This window comes from Peromyscus eremicus, chromosome 7 (assembly GCF_949786415.1).
Source record: "Peromyscus eremicus chromosome 7, PerEre_H2_v1, whole genome shotgun sequence".
In the NCBI taxonomy this organism is placed as follows: domain Eukaryota; kingdom Metazoa; phylum Chordata; class Mammalia; order Rodentia; family Cricetidae; genus Peromyscus; species Peromyscus eremicus.
Window position 1 is genome coordinate 19936129 of NC_081422.1, and position 12740 is coordinate 19948868.

Consider the following 12740-nt stretch of genomic DNA (forward strand, 5'->3'; position numbering starts at 1 on the left):
TAAAGTTCTTACCCAAGCCCAGAACCTTTATTGTTATAAAGGGATTCCTTCAATCAACTAGGACAACAGGGACCTAGAGCCTGTGGTAGACAGAAAGGCCTGCAAGGATGTTCACACCCTGTGCCTGGGTGATGTTAATATGATACCATTCATGACAAAGGGTTTTTCAGAGTGTGATTGTCATTGCAGACATTGAAATGGAGATTTCTTAGGAGGGTTCAATCTAATCACATGACACCTTATAAACAGCATCTGGCTGAAAGAGAGATTGGCAGGACCACATATAGGTAAAGGCAGGAGAGCAGCCTTGAGCTACTGACCCTGTTCCTAGTTGACAGCAATAAGAGACTGGGGACTGATTTCTACAATGGCTAGAAACAGAATGTGGCCAAGAATCTAGGTTAACTTTGGGGCAGACTCACCCCAGAGTCTGCAGGAAGACACAAGCACGCGTACCCAGCCTTGTGGGCTCAGAGCAGAGAACACCATGCACAGTCCACTGACTCACACAAGGAAGGGATAATCCATTTAGTAGTTTCAAGATGGGCAAATCTGTGGCAATTTGTTACTGCAGCAATAAGAAATGAACACAGAGTTGTATCCTGGATTGTGTCTCAGTAGGAAACAACTCTCCAGGAAAAGCAGATTCCAAATCCCCATCAAATGTTTTCCCTCAAAGTCTGTGGTAAGATAAGACCCTTGCACCAGCAGTGCTATGGTTTGAATAGAAAGCATCACCCACAGGCAGGCACTTGTTCCCTGACTGTTGTGCTTTTTGGGGAGGCTGTGGAATCTTTAAGAAGTGGATCCTTGATGGCAGAAGTGGGTCACCGAAGGTGGGCTTTTGAAAATTATATCCCTCTGTTTCTAGTTGCTCTCTCTGCTTCTGATCCTCCACTATGTGAACAGTAACCACCTCAAATTCCCTTCACATGTACTTGGTCACACGTTCCCCACTGTGGCAAACTACAATCCTCAGAAGTTCTGAGCCAAAGTAAAGCTTCCCTCTCTCAAACTGTTTCTGTTGGTTATTGTCCTTACAATGGCACAGAAATAACCACCACCAGAACCATTAGTCATAGCTGTGAAGGATGCAGGGCTCTCAGACAATGACTGTGTCTTCCATAGTGCTGAGGCTGTAGCTTGGAGAACTGTGAGGCTTGGATACCAGGGATGAAGCAAGAAGAAACCAAAGAGAATACATGTTTTCTGGTGGAACTCAGCCAGAGGCCAGCATTTTATGCTTTATGTTGATGCTAAGCAGGCTGGAGTTGATCTAACAAGACTTGCTCTGCATGTCTGCGGTGTTACAGAAGCCCTTCTTATCATGGGGACACATTCCAAGGCTCTCCAGCACATGCCAGAGCAACTATAGGACTGACAGAGAAGTCCACAAAAATTAACTGTTGTCCAACTTCATGAGGCTCATACTAGACACAGATTGGACACTATCCAAATGATTTACACCTAATCACAGGCTGCCTTCCTGGATGATGATATGTTGGTGATGTAATAAAGGAGTTTCCCTGTGCCTCTATCATTCAGCAGACCACAGACTCACTAAGGAAGATAATATACAGGTAGTTTCCCCCTCGTTGCCTCAGAGAAAGTACTGTGTGTCCTGCATGAGGGGTCTCTAATCATCCGAAAGGTTGAACTACACAGTGGGACAGAGTTCTGTCTATGTTTTAAAAAGTCTACAGAAATACCAGATGATAGGAGTGCACTGCATGCTAACTATGTGCCTTAAATATTAAAGTAAGTAACTGAAGCAAAGAGAAATAAGTGCAGTTAATTTCAATAGTAAATTCGCTTACCCAAGGCTCTAAAGTATTAAGATGAATAACGTGAAAATCTTAAGGAACTTTTTATATTATTTTTTCTTATCAAGTTTTTCTATATTAAAAGCACTAAATCTGGGTGAGCTATCTTTTTTCTTTAAAGTTATTGTCCTTGAAGTATGAAGCCTGTCGGCTATGAAGACAATGTGGCAACTTTATAGTATAAACATCAGCCTCCAAGGACTTGATATCAGGACACTGGTGACTGAGTCTCAGGTGATGGGGGGACAAAGCCGCTGCCCATTCTTGGATGAATCATTGGTGAAGAGCAACCCACAGCAGAGCATTGCTTAACAGGAGACCACGTGACCATATATCACAAAGAAATAAAATCCTCTCCCTATTCTCCAAGCCAAACAACCCCCTGTTTACAAATGAGAACTTGGTCCTACAGAGTATGTTGTTGAGAAAATAACAGAGGTGTGACTTATTTCACTGTAGATGTGAGGGAGTGATTTGACTGTTAGGTGTGTAGGAAAAGTCCATGCTGCCCCGAGAAAGCAAAAATGGGAGTCAACAGAAACTAGATATTAAGAAGATCTGCACAAAGTGATGCATACCTGCAGACTTGAGAGATGTGGAAGGGGCAGCTATCAGAATATATCATGGATAAAATACGTTCCACACAGGTAGCAGAGTTGAGGCACAAGCCTAGGGGATAGAAAAGAGGATCGTGTGTGCCAGAAACAGCAAGAAATCCAGCCAAGGTAATTAGGAGAAAAAGGTGCTGAAATCGAAGTGCAATGTTGGAGCAGAACCAGATCCCTTGTGCATACAGATATGTTAAAAGACTCAGACTTTACCCCAAATACAGCAGGATAATATATATGGTCAGCGAATGAACACTGTGACCATGTGTGAGAGGAAGATGTTCACTTAGCTTCTGTGTATAGGAGCAAGGGGTAGGAAGTATCCAGAGAGTGAGACTAATAGGGCCTGGTTACAAGAACAATAAAAAGGGGCTGTTTTGAGATCCATCTTGAAGGTAAAACCCATAGGACTCAGTAATACATTTGATGTGGGAAGAGATGTGAAGGAAATTCCAAGTTTGTGACTTGCACCGTGTCCTAAAAGTAGAGAATCCAAAAAGAGAAGTAGGTATAGAGAGGATTGAGTGTTTCATGTCTTATTTTTGTGATTCTTTGGTTCTTTGTGCATCTAAACAGAGCCTAATAGTCCCAAGTACATGCATAAGCTTCTAATTTTGTATTTTTACCTCTGTACCTTCAGCATATAGCCAAAACATAATTTGATATGAATTGCATTCCATTTTTTTTTCTTGCTGTGTCAAATGGAAGTACCATATCTCCCATGACCTGTTATGGTGAATTTGCCATCTTCATGTCTTGCCATACATCACACTTACCAAGTGCATCTGCTTCATGGACATCTCTCATCTCTCAGTGCACCATGCTCTCCTGTGATATCCAGAGGTACAGATTTGTTCATCAGTTTGGCCCCATCCCTGCAGCCCACGTAAAACATCTTAAAGATCATTCCTCTTCCAAGCATTCCAAAGTTCCTTGGCTGCATCATCTACAGAATCCTATAACGTCTCATTCAAGCATCATTAATACATCACTTGTCATGCTGACTCATGACCAGTGATGAGTGACTCTCCATGTTAGACTGTGGGATCTTGAAAACAGGAATTGTGTCAGATTATCTGTCTCAAACATTAGTATCTTGTATTAAAATTTATCAAGTCAATCACTGAGGACGATACCCAAGGGGGGGGGAATTATTCTGATGATAATAAAATGGCAGAGTCCATAGAAAAGTAAGAACTCCAGGACACTTAAAGCCAACTGGAGAGAATTGAGGGATATTTAGCAGCCTAAACTTGATCTTTGAACTCAGCTATCCCACTCCAAGAAATCTACTTTGAAAATCAACTTAAAAATACGGAAAAGTATATTGATTATGAGTTGTAGTGTTACATGAAAAGTAAATTTTCATTAGGGAGAAGCTGGAGCATATTCACAAAAGGACCAGGATGCATCTATGAAACAGGAGGTTATTTCTGAGAACCAGCACAAATGGTTCTTAGGATACTCTTTAAAGGGCAATGTTATAGGGGGTGCTTGCTGTGTAAATTTTTGTGCAGGAAACCGCCAGTGGTGGTGTATGCCTTTAATCCCAGTACTCGGGAGGCAGAACCAGGTGGATCTCTGTGAGTTCCAGGCCAGCCTGGCCTAGAGAGCAAGATCTAGGACAGGCACTAAAACTACACAGAGAAATCCTGTCTTGAAAAACAAAGCAAAACAAAACAAAAAAAATTTGTGCAGGAAAGAAAAGGAATTAACATACTAATGATTTTAAGAAAAATAATTAAATCTATGTTTTTATTTGCCAAATAAAACAGAAATGATGAACTTGAAACATAAAAATGGTTATTTTTAGAAGTAATTTGATAATGTGTTTTCTGATATTCTGACCTTCAAATAATAAGCTCATTTTTCTTATATTTAAAAGAAAATTAACTGTAAGGAAAAAACAATGTATAAAGCTGAATACAAGCAGAAATGAACACACACACACAAACATATATGGATTTATATATTTAATTAATAACAAGAGAGTTCATGGAAGGAACTGTTTCAAGCAAGCTGTGGACCAGAACTCTGGCTGTCCAGTTATCGTACCCTGTAGCTAGAGTTTTCCTGCCTGGCCCACAGTCAGGACAAATCTCTCTCACCCTCCAGTCCCACAGCCGCTCAGACCCAACCAACTAAACACAGAGACTTATATTGCTTACAAACTGTATGGCCATGCCAGGCTTCTTGCTAACTGTTCTTATGTCTTAAATTAACCCATTTCTATTAATCTATACCTTGCCACGTGGCTCGTGGCTTACCGGCATCTTCACATGCTGCTTGTCCTGGTGGTGGCTGGCAGTGTCCCTGACTCAGCCTTCCACTTCCCAGTTTTATTCTCCTCCTTGTCCTGCCTATACTTCCTGCCTGGCCACTGGCCAATGAGTGATTTATTTATTGACCAATCAGCAACACACTTGACATACAGATCATCCCACAGCAGTGCCCTGTACAATATTGCTGCATTTCGGGGCTGAGTGCCTCCAAATGTCCAAATGCAAAAGCTTAGTCTGCAATTCTAGGCTAGTGAACCAACCCTCTATCTAGTAGCTGGAGACCTGCAAGAGTTCCTTAGGTCCTGAGGATGTGCTTTCAGGTGGATTGTAGAACTTCAGTTGCTTCATCTTCCCGTTATGACAGTTGCTGTGGTGAGTGGCTTGGCTGTCCCATGTTCCTGTCTGGATGAGTTGTCTCATCTCAAGTTCAAAGCAACAGGACCAGCTGACCATGGACTGAAATCTCCAAAACATCATGGGCTCAAACAAACAAACAAACAAACACATTAGTGCTTTTAGAGAAGAAACTCTCAGTATAAAAGTTACACTAGTAAAAAATTATACAAAAAAGTGATGGAAAACTAGTAGCTAGTTATAATGCTTATTTTCTTCCCGCAACATCAACAGAACCTGGAAGCTATGGCATCCTATCCTTAGTGATGTCACCTTCCCCTGACCGCCACATAAAAAATGGCTGAACTAGAAAGGAAAGACAGACATTCTTCTATTCACAATGCTATCTAGTAAGAGATGGAGATGGGATGGTGAAATCATACAGTCTCTGCTTTTCACCACTCAGTATAAAATCAATGAAACATGTTTTCTGAATGAATGTAAAAATGTAAGGAAGTCAGGGTCATAGAAAGCCTTCCTTCCTAATGTATAGCATGATTGTCTTTCCTGAATGAAAGAGGGAGAGCCATCATTATAATGGAGAGATGTGGTTGCATCCATCTTAGAATGTTTGAAGTTAGCAAGAATCATTTACCACCCTGATAGGACAGGACTCCTAATGTAATTCTCTATTATAGGTTTAGCATCAGCCATGACTAGTCTTACCCATATTGTCTAACATATCAACCTTCTAAACCCACTTTCCAATTTAAAGGACATATAAGCACAGAAATAATGCTGTAATAAAATAACCGGACAAATACAGAACTTTGGGGAATGCTCTGCAAGATAACTGAACTGCACTCATTGAACAGTTACAATGTGATTAGGAGGAAAGGTGTGGGACTTTAAAGCTAAAGAAAATAAAGAGCATTTATAGCCTTAGGGAGGAAATCCGCTGGCCTTAAATGGGAGATTCAGCCTAGAAGTTTCATCATAGATTCTGGGATCAGCAGAGTAGCAGGATCTCAGGCTGAAGAAGCCCAGAGAGCAAACATTAGGTCAAATTCAAAGCTGTGAGTGGTCTCTGGAAATGAACATTCTGGGCACATAGGAAGAGTGTCTGAAAGCTGACTCCAGGGTATTCCTGATACCTCTTAGAGAAGGACTAAACAGCCAGCCACAAATAACTTCTGTCTGCAGTATACACAAGGGAAAGAGGACAAGCAAAGATGTTCTCTGTGCCTACAAAAGCTCCCCTGCAGTATTTCCTCACAATCCACCAGCAACGTACCCCCTGCCTCACAGAACGAAAAAGATACAGCATGAATATTGTGTTTTCCCTTTGTTCTGGACAGCATATTTGAGCAAATATTTAAGCATACCTAGCTGTGTCTACCCCAAACATTAATACAGGAAAAATAAGCACGCTATCTCATCATGAGTATTAAATCTACAAAACCAATGAAAACTTGCAAAATTTCCCAACAAAAATAAATAAATTTAAAAATCCCACAAAAATAAAAGTCAATGGATGATAGATGGTAGCAATTGTGTTTATAATTTTCAGAATCAGGGAAAACTTGTTTTTATGAGAAAGAAATAAAACACATGAAGAGCAGTTATTTACAGATGATTGGCAGAATGACATTGAAAGGTAATGGTGGCTACAGATGGTTAATTATGTTTTTATACTGGAATTTGTAATTGGACAAAAATATTAAGACATTATCCCAAACTGGGAGATAAAAGAATCATGAAGAGTATAGTAAATAAAGTTTTTTTTTTTTTAAGACACAGATGAGAGTAATTTGGGATAGACTAAAACAGGAATCAGCAGGCTTCTCTTCTCCCACATTGAAGATTGTCATGGCAGATTCTGTCTGATGTTTCTGCCTTGAGACTTGAGAGTCTTTGAAGTCTTGCAACTTTAGAGAAGAGCTTGGTCTGTAAAGTGTGCCTAATTTTGATCAACTTCAGTTCTTTGCACAACAGCAGCTAGCTATGTGCCTCCTCATCCCATCCCCAGCCCCATGCAGAGGACTCAACACATGCCTCTGAGCAGTTTGCACAATGCCTGTAGCATCATGTTGGAAACAAGTACTCTGAACACCAGAGATCCAATGATGAATGCTCTGCTTAGAGAGGTGTGCAGGGAAGTGTTTGTGCCAAATGCTGTGCCTCCTCAGTGGGTACAAGGCCCTGCTCTCTAGCTTAAAGTGATTTACAGGGGACCAAGAGACCCAATGCTCTCTTTTTTTGTAATCTCTTTAGTTTTGCATTTTTCCATTCTTAGAAACAGACATTAAATACTTAGATATTTTAAAAACCACAAGTTTATAAGGAGAAAATTAGAAAGTGATCATGCATTCCCAGGAAAGATTTCAGAAGACTTAAATTTGCACTTAAGGCTAATCTTTAATTAGTAATCAGCCTTCAAAAATTACTGAAAGAGTAATTAACAACAGCCATAGCAAAACAAAAAACAAAAAACAAAAACAAAAAAAAACAACAATAAAGTAGAAAGGGGGAGAATATGATTTCTGCAGTCATAGAATTATTAGATTTAGGGATCCCAATGTAAAAATAGACAAAGTATGTGAAGGCACATACGCTCAAATTGTGGAACACTCAACATAAAAAGTGAGTGAAGAGACACAGTTCCTGACAAAGACTTTATGGAGGACCTACTGGGGAAAAGTTTTAGAAAGCTGTTAAAACCATGCAAAGAACTAATGGAAGATGTGGAGAAAACAAAAGAACAATTCATTACCAAACTGGAGCCCCTAATAAAATAATAAACTTGAGATGAAAACAAACACCTCAGAGCCAGAAAGTACAAGAACTGAAAATTTTTAAATTATAGAATGATTTAAAAGCAGAAGAAGGAATCATTAAACTTGAAGAGAAGATATAGAAACCACCCAATCAAATAAAGAAGAAATCAAAGGGAAAGGAAGAGAGCCAAAGAGATAGGGGTATCTTCAAGAGGACAATATAGGTTTTAGATTTCCCGAGTCACAGCCCCATCATAGCTAGAAGACGCCATTTTTCCACAGATGTCCTGACCCTCTGGTTCCTACTGTTTCCCACCCCTTCTTTTACAGCATTCCCTTGGGTAGGGGAGTTTGTTGTAAGTGTATTATTTGAGGTTGGGGATGCCACACTTTTTGCTCTCTGTGTTTTAGCCTATTACAGATTTCTCTAATAGTTTCTGTCGACTGGAAAGAGAAGCTTCTTTAATGAAAAATGAGAGTTACATTTATTTGTGAGTATAAAAATAAATATTTAGAATGAAGAGAGACATTGTACTGGTTTAAGTCAGGGCAGCTATAGTTTCTCTTCTAGGGTCCATGACCTCATCAACCACTGGTTGTGGTAGTTGATGAGCATTACAGTACCAGACATGAAATCCCTCTTATTGTGTGAACCCCAAGTCCAATTAGACAGTTGTTAGTTACCAAGATATAAATGCCACTCTAACACCATTGGGGATATGCTGGTAGGCTGGTATTTGTTATGTCCCATAGACTTTACAGGTAGGTAGGATTGTTAATTGTTTTTCTCCCTAGTCAGCTTGCATATAAATCTATGGGAGTTAGTCTTCAAAGAGGAGGCTTCTAAGTCAGTTCCAACTCAATTCCTCTAATTCTGTGTCTGAAATGTGCAGTGTCTCAAGCAACAGGGTGTTACCTTCATGTTCTTGGAGGAAACCATCCAAGTCTTCAAGGCACTTCTGTATTTCTACCCCAATAAATAGAAAGTAGGTCTTGAGAAGACACTGTGTATTCATGTTTATAGCAAACATGTAAGTAACCCACGTGTCTGTCCATACAGGAATAAATAAAATAAACAACATAGTGACATCTTTTTTTTCAATTGTTACTGTTTTATATATACAGCTACAACATGCTGAATCTGGTCCTGTGTTACTTTCATGACAGGGAGGGGAGGCCTGGGAGGAGTTGAAGAAGTAAAGAGAATGAAGGGAGATGATGCAATTGTATTTTATTTTAAAAATTTAAAAAAAAACAACAGTCTGTCAACAAGACCTAACAGATATTCTCTGAAGGCAATTCAATAATGACATATAAATTTTAACAGTATATATACTTTTCTGCAGTGCACACAGGACATTTTTTTAGGATACAACATCTGTTAGGCCACAAATTAAAGTATCTTTCCCAAAGACAACACAATGAATATAGACATAGGTAATAAAAGAAAAATTGTAAATTTACAAGTTTTGGATGTTAAATAACATGCTCCTACATAGCCATGTCTCAAAGAATAAATCACAAAGAACATCAGAAAACACTGAGAGATGAATGACCACGAAAAGACAATACGTCAAAGCCTAGGGTCAGAGCCAAGCAGCAGAAGAGGAAGCCTGTGCCAAGACAGTCTCGAGAAAGTAGCACAAAGCCAGAAGATTCATGCTTTCTGATCTTAACACTTCATAAAAATAACAATAATCCAAACTGTGTTGGTGTGGCATGAAAACAGACATGCAGACAATGAAATGGATCCCAGAAATACGATTTCTTCTCTTTGATCAAAAGATCTTTTTTAAAAAGGTTGCCAAGTATATTCAATTGGAAAAGAACTCTCTTCCCAACAATAGTGCGGGAAAGAGATCTGAGTGCTCAGGGATAGCCCTTGGTTCACAAATCTGCACAAATGGATTTAATATCTGACATAACAAAACTTAGAATAAACATCAGAGCTAAGTTCCTCATCAGATTTGGAAAAGACATTTTGACTGTGACACCAATGGCCCCAGCAACAAAATAAACATTAACACTTGGTGATAATTAAAGCTGGTATTCATTAGAATGTGGTGTCATCTGGGAAAAAAAAAGGATGACAGATGACAGAAGACACTTAAGTAATATATTTGGATAAAGTATAAATAATCCAGAGTGTACAGAGAACTTCTAAAGTCACTAATAGTTTAGCAATTGGATTGAATACTGGGAAAGGGATCTGCATAGGCTATTTCCAAAAACAATGCAAAAATTTTTGATAAGCACATGAAAATATGTTTCAGCATCACTAATAATGACAATAAGATATCATCTCATGCCCATTAGAATGTTTACCATAAAACAACACAAAACAGATATAACAAAGTGTAAAGAAGATCTGGAGAAATTGCCACCATGTGTGCTGTAGTGGGAGAACAAAAAGACTCATTTACTATGGAAAGCAATATGGTAGTTCCTCACACAATAATAAACAAAATTGCCATCCAATTCTACAAGGCACTTCTGTATTTATATCCGAATAAATAGAAAATAGGTCTTGAAAACACATTCATGTACTCATGATTATAATGCATCATTCATTATGGTTCAAACATGTAAGCAGATCATATATCTGTCCACAAAGGAATAAATAAAATACGATGTAGTCATGCAATGGACTAGTTGTCAGCTTTTTAAAAAGGAAAGAAATCTTAACACATTCTACAACAGGATGCTAAGTAAAATAGTCACTGATAGGCAGATGTTCTAAGTATTGACTTGGAGCAGTTAAGTCATAAAGACAAAAGAAAAATGTACTTATAAGGGCTGAGGGATGGTGACATGGGAAATTCTCCTTTAATGGGTGGGGCTGCATACCCTGAACTTAACTAATATCAATGAACAATTCCCCTAGTAAGTTTTTCATTATGTATATTTTCACACATCAAAACAATGGGCAGTGATGGATTCTCCAGAAAAAAAAAAACTGTTGGACAAATGAATAAAGTCTAGTAGTAGATAAACCTTGTAAGAGAAAGAAAACAGAGCAGGCAGTAAGTTATGTGAATGAATATTCTGATGTCATAATTTCTGGGTGTCACAGGAACATTTGATCACTACTCCTCTGGCAAGACTAGCCTTCTCTGGAAAGTAATAAAAGCAATTGTTTATTTGTCTCTACAGGAATCAGACTTAGCCTATTTTGGATTTCAGTGGATTCTGCGTTTTCAGTGTGGGACTGAGTCAAGGAGGTTTCCAGTGGAAGAAGGAGATTCTTCAGTTGAGCTAGAATTGGGCTGAGCTCCAGTGCTGCCTATAGTGGGGAGGAGATTACACCTGACAGGCAACTCCAAAGATGCTCTGGAAGTCATTATCCTATAACAATTCCAGTTCCCATCATGGTCTATATGCACCCATCGTGGTCTATATGCACCCATTGTGGTCTATATGCACCCATCGTGGTCTATATGCACCCATCGTGGTCTATATGCACCCATCGTGGTGTATGCAACAATGAAGAAGTCACCTGCATAAAGCAGCAAGCAAATGCATCCCAAACAGCATCACTAAGTCTTCTCTATCAAGGGCTGACTGGGTCAAATAAAACGAACCAGTGTTGTGGGATAATCTTTTTGTACACTGTAAAGATGTGTCTCTGCCAAAGGCACCTTGTGATTGGCTTAATAAAAAGCTGAATGGCCAATAGTAGGCAGGAGAAAATAGGCACTCTGCAGGGGTGAGGGGCAGATATGGAGGGACTGGGAAGTTAGCAGGATTGGGGTGCATGATGTGCAATTCCCAAAGATCAATAAATAATTGTGTTTAAAAAACAAAAGAATATGTTTCTGTTCTTAAGAAAAGAGCATCTGGATTGTGGGTTGCTGCCGTTTCAGAAGTTGCAATTACAAGGAGAAGCAGTTTATCCCAGTTGAGAGGACAAAGAGAAATGGCGGGGATTACTAGATGCTTAAAGACAGCGTCCTCAGGAACAGAGAAGAGCTCTCTCAGAAAAGGGCACTGACTGCCTGATGGTCCAGCTGTATAGCTTCAGCTTTGGGGCCTCTCAAGAGACAGTTTGTAGAGCACACCCTCAGGCACAGGACAACTCTGCTGTCACAGCTGTCCAGAAGAGGATACCATGGGGCTAGTTTTAACCAAACTGGGTACCTACTGTCATCAGCAGGGTGAGCATCATTGCCAGACTAAAGTTGAAATGAAAGGGAAAAGGATGCCAACAGGAAGTCCTCTCTCCCTTTCCCACCTGGCAGCTTCCTTCCATTTCCTTCTATTGGTTAAGCCCACGTGAATCACTGAGGAAGGGAAAATCACTTCCATAGTCACCTAACCCTGGAGTCAAAGCTAGAAGGGTTATTTCAACCTGGGAGACATTAGCAAGAGCTCTCTGTCAGGCCGCAACTGTCGGGAGTAGGTGGAAACACTCTCAGTCTCCAGCTATGGGTGAGAAAGACTTGAGACTAAGGAAGAGGCATGGGATAAAATCTGTGAGGTGGAGAGTGCGGGGTGTGATTCTAATGCTCCCTCCCAGTTTTCTGATGCTGAGAGACCTTTGCCTTCCTGTACCATGTTTGGCTAACTCTATAGCTGTTGTGCCATTCCTGGTAACCTGTAACTCCTCTTCAGCTATGAATCTCCATGAACCTCATGAGTTTGGACTTCTGAATATTAACCCTGGGAACTTTCTCTGGTGAAAAAAAGTATTTTGTATACTTGTACTCTGACCTTCAAAATGATATTTCTCTCCAACAATAAAGTGGCTAATCATAGCCCATCTTTGTATTACTCAATCCCACAAAATCTACATCAGCCTTAGAGAGCCCTGTTCATCCACTTCCCTATCTGTCCACAAATTCACTTGATGATGCCTTATGACATTGGACATAATTCTTAACGCTAAACACAGCAGCGAGAAAACAGATTGTGGGTCTG

The 12740-nt window shown here is 39.8% G+C and overlaps 1 pseudogene; it reads left to right on the plus strand.

Moving 5' to 3' along the window:
- Window positions 1-3251: 3251 nt before the first annotated feature.
- On the plus strand, window positions 3252-11363 carry LOC131914645 (protein FAM229B-like; annotated as a pseudogene).
- Window positions 11364-12740: the final 1377 nt, after the last annotated feature.